Raw genomic sequence first — 17,236 nt, 5'->3', positions numbered from 1 at the left:
AAAGGGTAAAAGATTGAGCTCAGGGAACGAGAGCCAAGTCAGCATTTACTCACTCACTCAAGAAATCATGGAACTCATTTAATCAAAGTGTAAGATCGAATTCTGGAATGAGCACGACTGCAACTCCTTTTAGGTTATTTTTCTGCTGCATCCCAAAACAAGAAATGAATATATTCCAGTTTAATAATACCTTGCATTGATTATGCACATGCTCCTCCAGTAAGTTTATTTTTTCAAATAGATGGATTTTTTTATTTTATATGTCTGGTTTTTCTGGGGGGGGGGGGGGGGTTAAAAGAGCAGCGCTGTCACATCCCTTTTGTGAGACACGCACGCACACGCACACACATGAACACACATGAATACACACACACACTCCCACCCTGCCACAGACACGCACACACACCCACACACATAACCTCCGGCTGCCCCGGGTGCATCTATGAATATTTTAGTGAGTCAAATGGATATCATATCTGACTGAGTGGACCTGGTACAGGCAGTAACACCACAGGTGGGGCATAAGCAAGAACCAGCACACAATGGCCAGGCCTTGCTGCAGGGTTCAAACAGTATTTTTTTAATTTTTTATATTTTAGCGTTTGTCTGAGCTTGGCCTGGAGTGATAGATGGGCAGCGTTTGGAGTTTTTATGACAATTTCGTTGGTTCCATTTCGCCAGACAAGCTCAATCAAGTCCTTAAATACTATTTGAACCCAGGAATGCTGTCCATGTTAAGATAACACAATGGCTATGTATCAGATGATTCTCTGGCCTCGCTCACACGGAGGAACACATCTAGAACAGGATTGGCCCTAAAGCCTTTACAGTACAGGCAGTTTCACACAAACCATGCATTAAAGATTGTACTTTTTGCAATGTAATTTTTATGAAAGAGAAATGCACAAGGAGGGAATGTGATACTTTATTTGATAATAGTTTCCTTAATTTTAGGCAAACGGGAAAACTACACTTTGTAAACTGTAGCCCAGACCTTAAACTCGAGGTCGTACAAAAGCGCAGCGTCAATTATTTGGATATGAGAGGTCCATTATTCTTGGCGGAGGACGCTGAATCTGTTCATGGTTCTTAACTACAGTGACACAACAGAGTTGACAATGCAGCACTACTCGTACTTCTAAGACATCCTCATCTCTTTTCTCAGAGAATTCACCATGTTTCATCACACTGGCTCGCTCACACACACAAAGACACTGCAACACGAAAACTAATATGAGTGACATTCCAGTCGCATACAGTATATGCCTTGCGGTCCTGCTGAATTTCCAGGGAGCATGTACTGTCTGTCTGCCGTTAGTGTAATAACTCATAAAAACCTCTCACCACTGCTGGTAAAGACATTTCTAAAGTAAATGTGGCTCTGGTTGACACCGCAATGTGTGTGTAGTAGGACCGTTGTCAACATGGCACCGCCTGTCAACGTACTGTAGTCATCCTCAGTGTCGCCACGGCACCGCGGTGTATTCTAATCTCTTCTGCAGCTTCGACACAGCAATGAAAACAGTGTGACGCGGCGAACGACGTGTCTGTGTGCTACTGTTGAACATGATGAGGGCTGATGAGGAAACGTCTGGACCCAGTTTTAGAATGCTAGTTTGTGTGTGTATACTGTGTGCACAGCCACGGGAAGTAGGGGTGCTGAGGGTGCTGCAGCACCTCTTTAAAAAAAATCGCAATTTTTATTTATTTATATATATATATAAAGTAGTGCACTGGGCCTTTACAACTCCTGCTGCAGACCGATATAGCCGGGAAAACCATTTTCTCTCACAAAAGTAGCGCACTCTGCCTTTCCTACCCCTGTATTCAGGGCTGGTCCAGGCCATTCTGAGACAAAAAAATAACTAGAATAAAACTAGAATAGTTCTAGAAAGTAAAATTATGTTGAAAACATGTCTAAAATATGTATTTCCTAGACGTGTAAGTTGGGTTCAATTTAGGTTCTGAGTAAAAGGTGAAAAGACGTGTTTTCCGGACGTTAAAATCAGGTTAATTTTCGGTTCTGAATGAAAGAACAGCCCAAAAACCAACATCCGTGGACGTGGAAATGGAAATTGAGGCTGGTCTGGACTGAACCAAGAAAAGACGTCCAAAAGACACGCACCGTCGGTCCGTGCATGTTTACTTGGGTGTAGCCTGCCATATCAGCCTGTAATGGAATTTTATGAATGCACATCTGTGTTAGGCCTACCATTTGTTAAACAGGCTGTTGCTTTGGCTTTATTAGCCCTAATTCCTGTAATCAATTTGGCTATTTAAGATTGAAATACCAGCTAACCAACTTTATCAGGAGTTATCCAGAGCCTATTTGAAATGTGTTTACACACTGGGAAATGCATGATAATTTTTTTTTTTTTTTGGTATGATCAGCTCATCAAAAATATACAGATACAAACTTGAAACCACTGATCATGACAATTTATCCCATGATGTGAAACTCCAGGACTGCAGTTGTGAGTAGCCTGATTTTGCATTCCATATTGTCCATTTTACATTGGCCTGTCCTGTTTTTAGGATATATTGTTTGTTAATAACAGGGCAGCACATTTTGCACTTGATTGTGCCCCATTTATATTAGGCTTTTTGACCAGAGAAACCTGCGTGATGAAAAAGTGTCTGACCGTCTCATTACATTGTCATCCATTTCTCCAAGCTGTAGGCTACAGAAAAAGTGACATGCTCTTTCTTCCATATACTATATCTGCAACATGATATATGATAGATCATTTTTTTGACGGAAGGTTGGTGGAGTGTGGCAGCGATGCGTCTCTCCAACAGCTTGTCCGCTGGGAATGGACAAGCGGAAATATTTTGCGGCCCTTGCCGGCCCCATTTTCTGTGTGGTTGGAGATGCGTCTTGGTCAGTTTACCTCAGAAAAATGGCACCATGATCAATCTACCACCGTAGGCGGTCGCCTAATCCTGCCTAATGAGTGATGCCTGTGTTAGCAGACCAATATATCCCTCTGCAGCACGGGAAATATTTATCTGCTTCACAAAAGTAGTTCACTGGGCCTTTACTACTCCTGTATTAGGGGACCGATACAGACGTCTGCAGTGCGGGAAGAAATCCCCACCCCTCATTCCCATTACCCCCAACCCCAAAGATCTTCCCGCGGCTATGTATGTGTGTTTGCATGTGTGCGTGTGTGTGTGTATTCGGACTAAGGTGGGGGGTAGTGTTAAATTGATGAGGGATAGGGCTTAGGCATGGGTGTTGCGTGCTGACTAGAGAATCAGGAGGGTTTTCTTTTTCAGTAGCGTGCCACAAACAAGTTTACGACATATCCATTCCATATGGTTCGTCCAGGAAACAACCTTTATCAATACCGTTAAGAGCACGTCAAAGAGTGACTTATGGGCCAATGGGAGCGAATTTGAAGGTACATTGTCCAGGCAGATCGCTCAACGATTGCTTCGAAATTGGACGTCTGCCTATCTCCTGAGCCGCTAGGGGCAACAGTCGGCGCTATTACCATTAAGTAGGCTTGGGTTTTGCTGGGGCTTTGTGGATGGGTGTGGCGGATGAGCATAATTCTATGAATCTGAATCAGAAGGCTGTGTGTTCAATCCCAGTGGTAGACATTTAAAAATATATATATTATTTTAACCCTATCCCAAACCTTCACGCTGACCTTAAACATTCGGAATGAGTGCCTAAACGTCATGTTTTAAACCTATCCAAACCCTTTACCCTTAAACTTCAAATTTGACATTTGGAGAAATGTCTAATTCTGCAGTGAGACTGTGAGAGGTTGTTGACATTGTTGGTGACGTTTAACAAATAAAAGAGGGAGTAAAAAAAAGATGGAAAGAAAAACATTCTCAGGGGGCCCCGTTGGCTTTCGTACGAAGACCATATGCCTCCTCGGCCTGTCAGGAGAGAATCGAGATGGCGGTGGGCCCCTTTGGGGTTCGTACGAAGACCAAATGCCTCCTCAGCATAGCAGGGAGACGGTGGCCATGTTAGCGGCCACGTGTCCAGGTGTTGTCTTTTAATTGGCATTTCCGCAAGTAATAAAGATTTTAATTTGCTCTTGCTTTTAAAGTGCTTTCATGCTGTCTCCAAAATGCGGTAATTTGCCAGGCGTCCCGGGCAGGGTAGCAGCGGCCTCAACCCTGCTTGCATTGGTGGAGAGGTGCGCGCACACACGCATGCACATACGCACACACACACACACACTCTCTTCACTTAAAGGTTGTGAGCTCCCGGCGAGAGGCCACTGTCGGGGATTTCCAGGAACATGTTTTCACTTAAGACTCAAAACACCATAAAGAGAGTTAGTAGTTTGCACAATAAACGTACACTTTCATTTCATTTTGAGCCCTTCCACTGCGGTTTCAGCTGGTGGCTTTATGTTTGTAATGTATAAGAGAGCTGGGGGGCAGTGTATAAAACAAACGTTTGATAATTTGAGGTTATGGAATTTCCTTTGATGTGTGCAGTGGGGTTTGTTTCTAGTTGTTGGACAGAGATAGGGAATGTGTTTGTTTACCCAACATCAAACCTTTGCTGCTTCCTATAAACCAAGACAAAACACTTTTGTTTTCATCACAGTTTAATAATTATAATTTTAAACACCTTTAGTGTAAGCAATTTAAACGGGAATCAGGCCCACAACATGTTTATGACTTCTCACCATAGCAACCTGCCATATCTAATCTTAGTTAGTTTGAAAGCTCCCTCTCTCTCACCCTTCTAATCAAGATTCAGGAAGGAGATAGGTCTCCAATTACTTATATGCTAATGACCTGAGAGTAAATATACAGGGATGTTATTATTTAGGGGGGGGGGGGGGGACATTTTAAAAGTTATTTTCCTGTTTATGTAGTGCGGATGCCTAGGGGACATGACCAGAGCCAAGTGTTAGTAAGCTGGGCGTGTCGGGACGTGTAACACCGACCTGACTCATTTGGCTGAGACAGATCAGGTGATTCACCAGAGGATTAAACTCAACCTCAAGTTCAACCTGTCAGGCTGTGACAAGGAATTAACATAGAGTACAAACTACATTAGACCAACACATAGCTAGGTACTGAAAACGGACTCAAAACTAAGTTGACACTCAAACAAAGGTTTTTAGCATCCAAACTATATTCTGAGAAACATGCAGTTCAAAAATGGCAGCAATTAGACAAAACATGGCTTGAAAAGTAAGAAGAAACTTTAAGTGAAAAAAATAAAAAGCTTTTTATAACTTGTTTTATGCCTGGCACTGTTTTTAAATGTTAGACCTCCCCTGTGCCTATCGGAATTCCAGGAGCAGCAGCATCGCCAAAGAACACAAAAACAAGCTGTTCGCTATCACCGCATTCCCATGGGATTGGACCCACCAGGGTGTGCCCATCCCGCACAAACATACACATACACACTGCACGCCACACTCACACACACTTCCATCCCGTAATGAGGTGGGAGTTTACAGTCCCAAAAGGCCTCAGAAAGGAGGCTATCTGTGCGAGCGATTAGCCAGTCCCGCTCTTGAATCAGCCACAAGAGAAAAAGGGATCAAGATTCCGGAGATGTGGGATGTGGGGCCTGCAGTGTTCATTCACACACTTCCTGTGAAGTTCCCAGAGGCTCTGAAGCAACGCTGATCTGGCAGTTCGAAGCTGAAACAGCAACAGCAGGCAGGGAGAGTAAACAAAGCCCTGAAAAAGAAACAAATAAATGCTCCAACCCCCTGTTACCAGCCCAGTAAATTATGATTGTTTTGGAACTGATATGGGATGAGGAGTTAGTTCATTTAAGTTTTTTTCAGAAACCAGTTTGTTCCTTTCCTAATTGGAAAGTTTTGTATGGATTTAGCCTGAAGAAAATATGACTAACACCAACAATCTCACACCTCTGTCCTCTCTCCTCAGGTGGAACGGAGGAACATAAAAGAACTATAGAAATCATCTAGTTAGACAGGAGAGGCCCCAGTTCCAACAAAGCAGGCGCCTGTCATTTCCCCCCTCGAGCATTAGACAGTAAAACACACACCTCGGCTGCTGTCTCTGTTCAAAGCACAGAGCCTGTGCAGTTTCTGAGCTAGGGGTAAATCGACAGTGGGTTCGAGTGCTAAATGCGCTTGCTAAATGCGCTCTGTCCTCATGTTCATAGCCTACAGCTCTCAATCCACCTGGGCGCTCCTCTAGCCCTGCGGCATGTCTGACTCCTGGCCCTTCTAAGGAACTGTACGTTATGGATGGCCCTCCCTTCAGTAAAATATATTTTTACCCAACCCTCCCTGCACACGCAAAAAAAGCCAATTACATGTCTACCATTTACGCTCTCTTCTTGTACAAACCAGAGCCTTAGGTATGCACTTTTAGAAGCTGTTCTTCTTCATGTCAGCATTACATGGCAACGTAGCAATTTTGATTGTGCACAGGGCTGTGGGCTAGTAGGTTGTGGGTTTCGACGACCGCCTCGGACAAGAGCAGGGGGGAGAGATCTTCTTTGTAGGAGAAAAAATATACGATTCATGCATTTCGATGTAATTTCACATGAGCAGGTTGACGACTATTGGGATGAATCTTGTCCCGGAGGCAGAACTGAGCGATTTCTGCATTGTAAAAATGATCTGAGCATGCACTTTGTACAGTATAACTATAGGCATTCTTTCATTTTATTGAGGCCACAGGCACAGGGTGCACCTGATATTTCGCAACCAGCAGAGAATCAGGGATGAGGGGCAGAATTGGGCAATTTAGAAATGTAATCGATTACAAATTACATGACCCTCTACTAGACTAGATAAAAAAAAATACTAAACCCTTCCCCTGACTGAAATTGGAAAAACATGGCCCTCCCCCATTTTTCTCCAGGGCCCAGTTCAGAAATGTCAAACAGTCCCTAATTCCTCTTTTTTTTTTCTCGGTGAATCTCTTGGAACTCCCCCCCATCATTCCCCTGATAACTCCCCCAGGTGCCCTCTGGTGCCCTCTGACCTCTCCATCGCCTCTGCCTCTCCGTGAGCCTGCTCTCACATTCCTCCAAGACACCCCAGCCCTGAAACACGAGACCACGGTGAGCTCATCGCCACTCTCAGGAGTTAAACAACATAACAAAAAAAGACAACCATTGTTGGACGGGTTCGAACTGGTTGTGTGTGTCGGTGTGTGAAGGTTCAGGCTGCTCAGGGGTTAAGTTACATACACTCCTCACACAAGAGGAGGAAGCGAAACGACTGCCGGCGTCCTGCTCTGTCTCTCTCTCTTTCAGCTCTTTCTCTCCTCTCTGACTGGTGCCTGTAGTTTCCTCCCGACATACGTCTGCCGCTTGCAACATGCTGCCCGACAGACACTGTGCTCTTTTAAGATAACGAGCCCTCACTACCCTGCCGTCCGGGAGCTGTCCTGGGATGCGTGTGTAACTCCGGGAGGTCGCCGCTCTCTCTCTGACCCTGATTTGACCACCAGCTGCCTCAAAAACGGTAAGATCCCCTCTTCTAATGAGTGTCTGACAACATGTGAGAGAAAGTGAGAGAGAGAGAGAGAGAGAGCGTGAGAGACTAACAACACCCCACAGCACTTAAAGCAAAGCTCCAAACTCAAACTCCCTGGATCTTTGTGATTCAGGCTGAGATAGCTAGGAGAGCAGAGAAGACACACTTAATCGGTGCAATCATAATTAAACCAATCAGTGCGTCTGCATAAAGAGGTAGAGTTTGAGCGAAGGAAGAACGTATTCCCGAAAGGGAGCAACTTGATCTGAATACAAGGAAGCTATTTCTAAAATGTAAATGGTGCTATTAGATACAGTAGTCTATGCATTTTTAAGGCATTGGAGAAAAAAAATCCAGTTAATTGACTGTTGTACAATTTGAGCTATGTATTTTTGGCCAGTGAAACTTGTTTGTGTAGTGTTTACTACGATCATTCCCTTGTGAAACGTTTCAGAAAGATTGTAATGTGTTCAGACAGAGCAAACCTAGAATGACTTATGGTATTTTTATAGCCTGATAAAGTAGGGTATTATTCTGGGAAGCTGAGAAAGACAGGCTCTTAGGAGTAGCCTGGAAATTGTGAAGATAATGGTACATCGTAAAAGCTGGTACACACTTTTGATGTCTTGTTTAAATATTTTTGAATCACTTTCCAAATGAATATTATAAAATATTTGGTGAGGCGTAGCAATAATTCACTGCTACTTATCAGTGAGAGGTGTTGTTCATTTAATGGGCTTTTATCTGTTGCATTTGACAGGATCTGACTGTTGTATACTCTGACGTTAAAATCAAAATGATCAAGAAAAACATTTAGACGCATTAGCCCAACCGTGGAAGAGCTCTGGTTGTGAATGAATTCAAAAAAGGATAAAAAGAGGATAGGATTTGATTTTAGATACCTTCTTTTCACACTCTGTTTGCACTGGGGGTTCTCATACCGTTTTCATTTTCAGTGGAAAAAGCAGGAACTCATAAGGCCCTTGCCAAAACTGCAGTTTGATTATTGAACAATTATTGATCAAACCCAACAATATTTTTATAATACTACCATGTACAATTGTATTATCCCTCCCTTCAAATAACACATTTCTTCAGAAACCAGAACTCTATTCACATACTATTTAATCATGATGTAACTATGACATCAGAACAACATATTGCTACTTGCTACGTGATAGGAGCATCAGGTTTGGCAGCAGGTTTGATACCACTACAAAGAACAGTTACAGGTCTCCACATAGAATACATCATACCAACCCTCGCTTCAGGTGCCTCGGTAGTGCATGACCTAAGTCTCCATCAGTGTCTTGAGTCATATGACTGTCGGGAAACTCAGTCATGAATCAAGCATTGTCTAGAGCAGCAACTTGGACTCAGGGCACAGCCCAGAAATGCGGGTAGGGAGGCCAGGGAGAGCAGAGCATACATGGCAAACTGAGAGCCTGGCATAAGGAACCGTACTGAGTTATAACCTACTGCCTTCGACACTCACCTTCTTCTGGGCATCAGAAAAAGGGGGAGAGAGAAATGGCCTCCCGCAGACGATAGAAAAATAGAACCAAATACCAGCGGGTAATGTCATTAGTGCTAAAGGAATGGATCATGTGTAATTGACCTAAAAAGTCTATATGTGGAAAAAATATACTGTACTCGAATTTGTGAGCTAACTTTTCCTTGGAACTTGATGACAGATTCATGTAAATAAAATACAAATGTTGTGTGTCTGAATAATTGAAAAAGTATTATCCTAAAATAGTGCATAAGCATAGTACGATATATCAAACAGTTTGATTATTTACATTTTCACCATCAGCCATATTTAATTAGTTACCCCTGGGCACATACATCAATTCAATAGCTAGTTTTGATTTACATTTGGTTGAGTTGTCAATTAATGTGAATTCAATGAACAAAAAATGTCACGTGTCATTGGATTTAGGTTCAAAGTTGGGTGAGAAAAAGACAAAACTCCCATATGTTGATGACTTTCTTCAAATCCAATCGGTTATCCACATTGATTTAATATCATTACATTGCATTTTTTTTGTTTGGAATGACATAGACGCATTAGCGTCTTTGATTCCACCAGTTTTTGCCCACTGGGTTGTTTCAAAATTGAGCCCAATACCAGATTAAAAAAATATGAATTTTGTTTATTTAGACGTCAATGATTTTAATTTATTGATAGGATTATAAAAAAAAAATAAAGATGGATCTATAACACAAAAACATTATTTTATCTGATTCTAACCCACTTTCAGATGAATCACTTAAAATGGTTTAGCCTTCTCGTGATAACTGCGCCGTGTGCGTCCTCTCTTGGCTGGAGCATGGATATCCAGAGAGCAAAGTAGTTTGTGACTGACTGATTTCTGAGAGTCATTTTATTGGCTGTGAGCAGCAAGGCTGGAAGGGCCATTGTTGTTTGTTTTGGAACGTTCAGAAGGCGGCCAAGAGAGCACTCCGGAGCTCCGAGCTGCCAGCAGCCAAGGCTTCCCGCGCAGTCTCTCTCGCTCTCGCTCTCTCTCGCTCTCACTCACAGTCTCTCTATTTTCTCCTCTGTCCAGCCACCGTCACAGTGGACTCATTTAACAGGCATCACGTCTCTGACCACTGCCCACCGACTCCCCCTTCATGCCTTAGTGCCTCTTCCACTCTCAATCAGACAGTAAACCATCAGTCATTATTCATGTTGCTGTTGCAACATCTATTCCATTCCATTCCATATCATTCATTGTGGATATAGTCTGAATTCATTGAGGTTTAGTCAACAAATACATTACCACATATCCAAGATAAACTTTGTGGACCTTGTGCAAGCCTGGCAGGCAGATCTCTTATCCATGTGGCCCGTGATATGTGTGTGTGTGTGTGTGTGTGTGTGTGTATTGCTTTGGCAGTAGCCCAACAGAGGGCTGTAGGCCTGGGCAGCAGTGTGATCACCTCTCTGCCTTTTATCAGCCAGAGGGAGAAAGTACTCTCCCCTCTCCCTGCCTATCTTCCAGCAGCCAGTAATGCCAGCCAAGCCACTCACATTTTCACATGACCCACAGACCTGGCCTGGAGCAAAGCAAGGCTAAACTATCATATCCCACGACACACCTTATTTTTGATTGTCAAAAAAATTGACAGCCCTCCAGCTAAACATCTGAGAGAAAGCTTTTGACAAGCCAACTTATCTCAGGCTTAAAAATCAGGTCCACAAAACTGGTTGACTGGCTGGCCTCATTCATATTCTGTCAGAGCTGTTCAAACTTAATGAGTCAGATGTGTTTTTGCTCCGAGAACGGAGAGAAAGTGCATGTGTTTGAATAATCCACATCAAACGAGGCGCTATGTCAGGGGAGGGTTACGCATATATTTTCCTAGTTATTCCCATCCAACACCAGTAAGCAGGACAGGAGCAGCGATGAGAGGAAGAGGTATTGTTTTGATCAGGCAGTAGGAGAGGCAGCCAGGACCAGGATGTTGTTTTCCTGCATGGGGCAGCTAGGACATATGGAGGATATTAGGCTCTGTTATTTTTCTCTCTCAGCCTGACACTGCAGCCCTAGTGAAACATGACTCAGGATGAATGGGTCTTTTAGACCAGTGTCTGTACTGAGATTTTTTTTTTTTAAGAAACACACGCATGAACGCACGCCCACACACACACACACACAGAGAGCTATCAGATACCTCACGCTGACCCAGCTCTGCCTCTCTCCCCTCCCCAATCCTTTTTTGGTGGTTTCTATTCCCATAATGTTATCCCTGATAGAAGAGAAGAAGAAAAAACATCCTTCTGTCTGAATACAGATAACCACAGTCAGTCAATGTCTTGTTTATCTATATTCCTAAAGTAGGCTACCATCCCGAATCGGCTAGTTGGACTCAATGAAACAAAATGCGGCCACTAGGGGGCCCACAACCATTTATTTACGAACTCAATCAGGAAAAGTGGAATACACAAGGTGTAATTTCAAAAATCTCTGGTGCATCAGCAGTTTTCTATTTGTTATGTCAGTCACTCAGTTCTCCCATGTCAGCAGTGCTCTGCTATATGCAGAGGGGGTCCAGATTTAGAGTGAGGGGCCAATACGCAGAGGGGGCCTATACGCAGAAGGGGCCTATTCGCAGAAGGTGCTCCCAATCCAAATCGCTCTTAGGGGCCCCACACCGGCTAGAGGCGGCACGGGTTTAGGCCCAGAAGGGCCCATATTCAGAGCCCCTTTGTTTTGATTTTGTCTGAATCGCTGCGGGTTGGACCTCCTTATTAGATTCTGTCTGCGTTTCCACTTGCGGTGCAGACAAGCCTCTGACAGCCTTTATCCAGTTACATCTGAGCCCAACAGCGCTGGGGCTCACTTTTATTCTGCCATTATGAGGGCAGAGGGCTCCTAATGCATATCGCTAATGCCACCTGGAGTTAGAGCAAACAGGGCTGACTGCCACACAGCAGGGCTCCAACGCCACGGCAACAACCCACCGTTTAAACTCAAACAAACTGCAGCCAACCAATCAGAGGGAGTGTCTCAGCCTTGGGCTGACCAGGGTGATTTTTAGCCAGTGAGAGTTATAGAGACATATTTAATGGGCTTACTTGCATCTCTCTTGGAGGGTACAGCAGATCAGGGCTGTCATTTGCTGGAATGTTCTTGTTGCTGGGAGTTTTTTTTTTGCTGCATCGCGTGATGAAGTAGTTAGACTACACATGTCAAGGTTCATCTATCCCTGTGTGTGTGTGTGTGTGTGTGTGTGTGTGTGTGTGTGTGTGTGTGTGTGTGTGTGTGTGTGTGTGTGTCTACGTCTGTGTGTATGTTCAGTCAGACAGTACAGAGACCTGTAGTTCTGAAATCTGTATCGTGTCCATTAATTCAGCTCATTCGAGGTGGGATCAGATGGCCTTCCCAGAATCCCCCAGGGACCCCGGCGTTTCTCTTTGAGGGTGCCTCGTCGTCCCCACATGATACAGGATTCAATTTCAAACCCCTCAGCATATCGCCCAGCAATTGCTTTCTACTGCAATTTATTATGGCACATTAAAAGATTCCAAGAAGTGAGTGAGTTTGTGTTGGCACTAAAACAATGGTGGTCAGTTACTTCTCCTTCACACTCAGCGTAGCTAGAAGAGTCACCCTTTTTTGTTTCTGCTGAGCTCTAGCTGTTGCAACATCAAGCCCCTAAAAAAAATCTGTCTGTTGCCACTTTTCCATAACAATATCAAAGAAGAGGAGATGGCTGTGGGCCCATTGGTTGACCTGGTCTCCTGGGGCATATAGGCTTACCGGCTCAGAATATACACTGAGCAGCATCAAAGCCCAGAGCACTAAGGCTGATAGCTTGTGGTGACATTGCACTGTGGGACTGAGGCAGTCTCGGCCACCATTACACGTATGCCCTGGATCAGCCAGTTAGAATCAATTTTCCACCCAAGATGTCTCCCTGCCTCCCACATGTTGTTGAAGCATATGGCCCATTGAAGCAAGAGGAAAGACAGACAGAGGGAAAAATAAGTCCAGTGGCACTGCTGAAAAAATACAGACCGACACTAGCCTACAGGAAAAGTGCACTAAACTGAAGGAAAAAAAACGATTCAAAAAGGCAAGAAACAGAAGCAGTTTTTACTAAGAACATTTAGAGCAAAAAAAGGTGAATTCCTACTGGATTAAAAATTAAAAAGTTTTGTGTAAAGCCACATCATGATCTACTAAACCCTTCTCTCATCTCCATACAACCACATAGGCTGTGAATTTCAACACTACTTCTGTTGTAGCTATATTCAGAACATAGGACTGTATCAATTCAAGATTTCTCATCGGTAGGTCTTTGCAGGTCGACATGACATTCCTGGGCGCGTCTGTTTTGTGCCGCGCTATTTCAAATGCACTCATGAGTGGAATTTGTTTTGCTTCACTTGAATGTTGCAAGTCAAATGCCATGGAAAAGACTGCCTTTAAAACATGCTCATCCTGGGTGTGGTACGTCAATGAAAAGAAATGTGACTTTGTGTGTGTGTGTGCGCATCTCTGTAATATGGCTTGGGTTTGTGGATGCGCTCCCGCGTATGTGCATGCTGATGTGCCTACATGTGCACGTGTGTGTGTGTGTGTGTGTGTGTGTGTGTGTGTGTGTGTGTGTGTGTGTGTGTGTGTGTTTGTATGTGTGTGTGTGTGTGTGTGTGTCTTGACATCTATATGTAAAAGCCCATTACGCAGGGGAATATGTCTATACATGGAGACAATAGGGGTCAAGTGTTCTCCTTTTACACAGAGCAAACGCTCACTCAGGGAGAGGAGATGAAGTGTTGGCCCTGAGAAAATAGTCCCCCAGTGTCTACTGTCTATATAGGCTACAATACCAAACCTGTCACTGGAACCAGATTAGAAAATGATGAAGCTTGAAACGCCCGTTGAATAAATGTATAAGGCATTTTAATCGATATTCTTCAAGAATCAATCAATTAAATTATCGAAACATTTGCATTTGACCATCCCCCTTTGTCATTTTTTTAACTCCCGTATATAAAAAACAGAATCTCTAGAATTGTAAAAGTATTAGGATGATAGGAACATTTTACTGTAGATATACAGTAGCTGCCTCTACATTAATGTACTTGATTAATAAACAATAAAAGGAGTTAAGCAATCTAGACACACTACACAGAGAGACGTCTGAATCCAAATTAGACTGAAACTCCACATACTATATAAAACAAATATAGTTGACATTTCCCTTATAACTAAGGAAATACAACAACAAAAAAGCATTTACAGTATCTATCCCTTAACTAAGGACAAAGGTGTTCTTTTTTAAATCCTTGAACAAGAAACAGATTATGAGGTTTGGACGTTATTCAACAAACACACCGCTAATTACTCCATCAATTAAAATCATTAGCGTTTTTGACACTACACATTTAAGTGCTCATTACTCGTGCTTTAGGTTAGCATGAACAAATGTACCAGTACACTGGAGTATGCATGGTAGTATGTTTTTCTTCTCCGACGCATCCAACACCACCACAGTTTTTCTCTGCAGATGTTCACAGCCAAAAAAGAAGAAGCCATATCAACAACCTGAACATTCTCCTGCTGTCACAACAGAAATCTCCATAATGAGATATAATAAGCTTTAGGGTTTTGGCCGAGTACGCCACGTATTTTTCTGTTACAGACTCGCATTAACTCTCTCCATCTGCTAACACTCGTAGAGTACTGCGAGCAGCTCGGTTTTCCTTCCATTCTCCGGTATTCTACCATGGCCTGGTGGAGAGTAGGGAGAGTTATGTGGCTGTTGTTGAGTTGTGCTGAGTTAGAGCTCCGGAGTGAGCGGCCTTGGACCCTGTTCCGTTGGAAGACTATCAGAGTGCACAGTCATTAGAAATCCCTCATTTTCACTCCACAGTGTAAAAGCCAGAGTGGCATCCGCCCCAATAAGCCCAGCAAAAAGAATCGCCTCCATTGGAGGAAATTGGCTGTGGGTAAAGAGGGAGAGTTTGAGGGTGAAGTTATTCTTTGGTATTTATCGGCTCTGGCTGGCTCGGTAAACAACGCTAGGGAAGAATCAAGTCAGACTTTTTTTCCCCTGTAAGTACTGTGAGTATTAAGGAGGTGACAAGTAGCTTTCATAAAATCCCTTAATGACCACAGAAAGGATCCCTGTTGAAATGTATATTTTCATTCATCAGGCCCTATCCTATGGCACTATTCTATAGGCCTACTGTGTATCCTCGACTGAGGCCATACTTTACTATGCAATTTACTGTAAACGGCTGAATGACAGCTATATCAAACTAATTGTTGTGTTGTTTTAAAAGCTGATTGTCTAGTGACAGGAAATGTTTTTATTAATCTAGGCTTTATAGTTTTTTTTTTTACAACTTCTTTATCTGGTAAGAAAACAGGTGTTGTTTGCATTCAGAATGTATCTTCTCTGAAACCAGAGAAAACACTGCTGATTGATCTCAGTTAAATGAATTCCCGTTCACCTGATACTAATCCAGTAGATGATTTAATGGTCTTCCCGAGGGCGTTTTTCGCAAAAGAGCGTATTCTCAATCAACATGCCTAGAGACACTGATCAACTCACGACACAGAAGGTCAATTATGTGCTTTAAACCTTAATAGACCAATGAACTACTTGTGAAAGGGAACCTGATCCTAGATCTATCAACTTCTCGGTGTAGAATTACTGTATTATGTTAGCTTCAACAGAGCCAATACTATAGGCTCTCATTGTTGAGTTAAACTGAACAAGTGAGTAATGGAGCAGTTGGCCTTTGTTCTACTTGGGGGGGGGGGGGGGGGGGGGGTGACAGAGGAGGGAGGGAGGGTATGGGTAGATGTTTGGCTACGCAGAGCAGGAAAAAAAACGCTGCTGCATTGACAAGAGCGAAAGGGTGTAATTGCTGCCTGGGAAGGGGAAGTGTGAGAGAGGGAGAGCAAGGAATTACCTGACACTCGGTGTGTGTGTGCCTGACACTAGGCTGTTTGTAATTAAATGCTGTCAGTGGGCCGGATAGGTCGGAGTGCGTTGTGAGATTAGTAGGCTCAACTGGGCATGCTCAGTGGCGGTCCTGTTTGCTCTACCTCACCCTGTCTTGTATCAGTGTAGAAGCCAAAAAAAACTCCAGCAAGATAAGTGACAGGTCTCTCCTCCTCCCTATCACCATTGTGATCTCTCTCTCTCCCCCCACCTCTCCCTATTCTTGGCATAGTTCAACTTGGATTCCTCTCTGTAAGAGTAATAACAATGACTTTCTGACTGTGTTACTGAAGTGCTCTGATGAATGCTGGGGAGTTGAAAGCACTACTTTCTCTGACACCTGTAGACAGTGGTGTGTGTGTGTGTGTGTGTGTGTGTGTGTGTGTGTGTGTGCAAGTGTGTGTCTTAGCACTCATCTGTGTCTGTGTCTGTACGTGTGCATGTGAATGAGTGATTACCTGTGTGCACGCATGCGTGCCTGCGTTTGTGAGCTTATGACCCATACCCAAACTGACACAATTCAGTTGGCCATTCTTCCTTTTCACGTAATCTCGTTCCTCTACTGGTCGGATGAGCATAGGGTTTCATAACGCAAGATGGAAGAGATCCTGTCTCTTGTCAGAGATAGCACTCATCTGAAACAATGTTTCAGGTGATAATAAAACAGGTTTAATTGAGTTACTTTTCCCTCAACTTCTTTCTCTGAGTTTCTAGCAAGTCAAGCTAGTTCACACAGAGCAGCTAATGATAGCTAACTAATTAAAAGCTAGGCTAGGTTGAAGATGGTGTAGCTACACCTCAAACAAATGTCATGACCATCACAAGAAACTTTTCCGAATTAAAACGTGAGGCTACAATCATATAATATAATTGGCTTTAACATCCAATGTTGTACGCAACGGACTGCAAATTTGGGATGTGAATGGGGCGTTACATTCTTGCATGCGTGTGTATGTGCAGACAGTATAAAGGGCTCCATTTATAAGCTATTCTTGTTAGCCAGTCAGTTGAACTGGACCGAAGCCAACGCTCAAGTCCTGAGGTGGGTTTTCTAACACAACCCCTGTGCCACACGACAGTTACCGTTCCCCCAACAAAGTCCAGACATGCACAGATAGCTAGAGAGGAATGTGCTAACACTCTCCTTCCAAAAGATACATTTAAGAGGACATGGTTTGATCCTACATCTCTTTGGCAAACTGCCTCCCCCACAAAATATCTCTAAAACACTTCCATGTGCACATCTAGAGCATTCCCCTGTTCTGACTACCAATCCCAGGCTTTTCACCTCAGTCACTGGACGCCCAGGAGAA

General features: G+C 43.5%; 1 protein-coding gene across 1 annotated transcript in view; it reads left to right on the top strand.

The window, feature by feature from the left end:
• Window positions 1-7,045: 7,045 nt before the first annotated feature.
• LOC110529821 (leucine-rich repeat transmembrane protein FLRT2) overlaps window positions 7,046-17,236 on the top strand; it is a 34,195-nt gene continuing 24,004 nt past the window's right edge. The window contains exon 1 of the mRNA XM_021612380.2: window positions 7,046-7,442. The gene's annotated coding sequence lies outside the window, so the exon portion shown is untranslated. The remainder of the gene's footprint in view (window positions 7,443-17,236) is intronic.

The sequence above is a fragment of the Oncorhynchus mykiss genome, chromosome 8 (assembly GCF_013265735.2).
Source record: "Oncorhynchus mykiss isolate Arlee chromosome 8, USDA_OmykA_1.1, whole genome shotgun sequence".
Taxonomy (NCBI): domain Eukaryota; kingdom Metazoa; phylum Chordata; class Actinopteri; order Salmoniformes; family Salmonidae; genus Oncorhynchus; species Oncorhynchus mykiss.
This window is presented reverse-complemented; position numbering and strand designations above follow the sequence as displayed.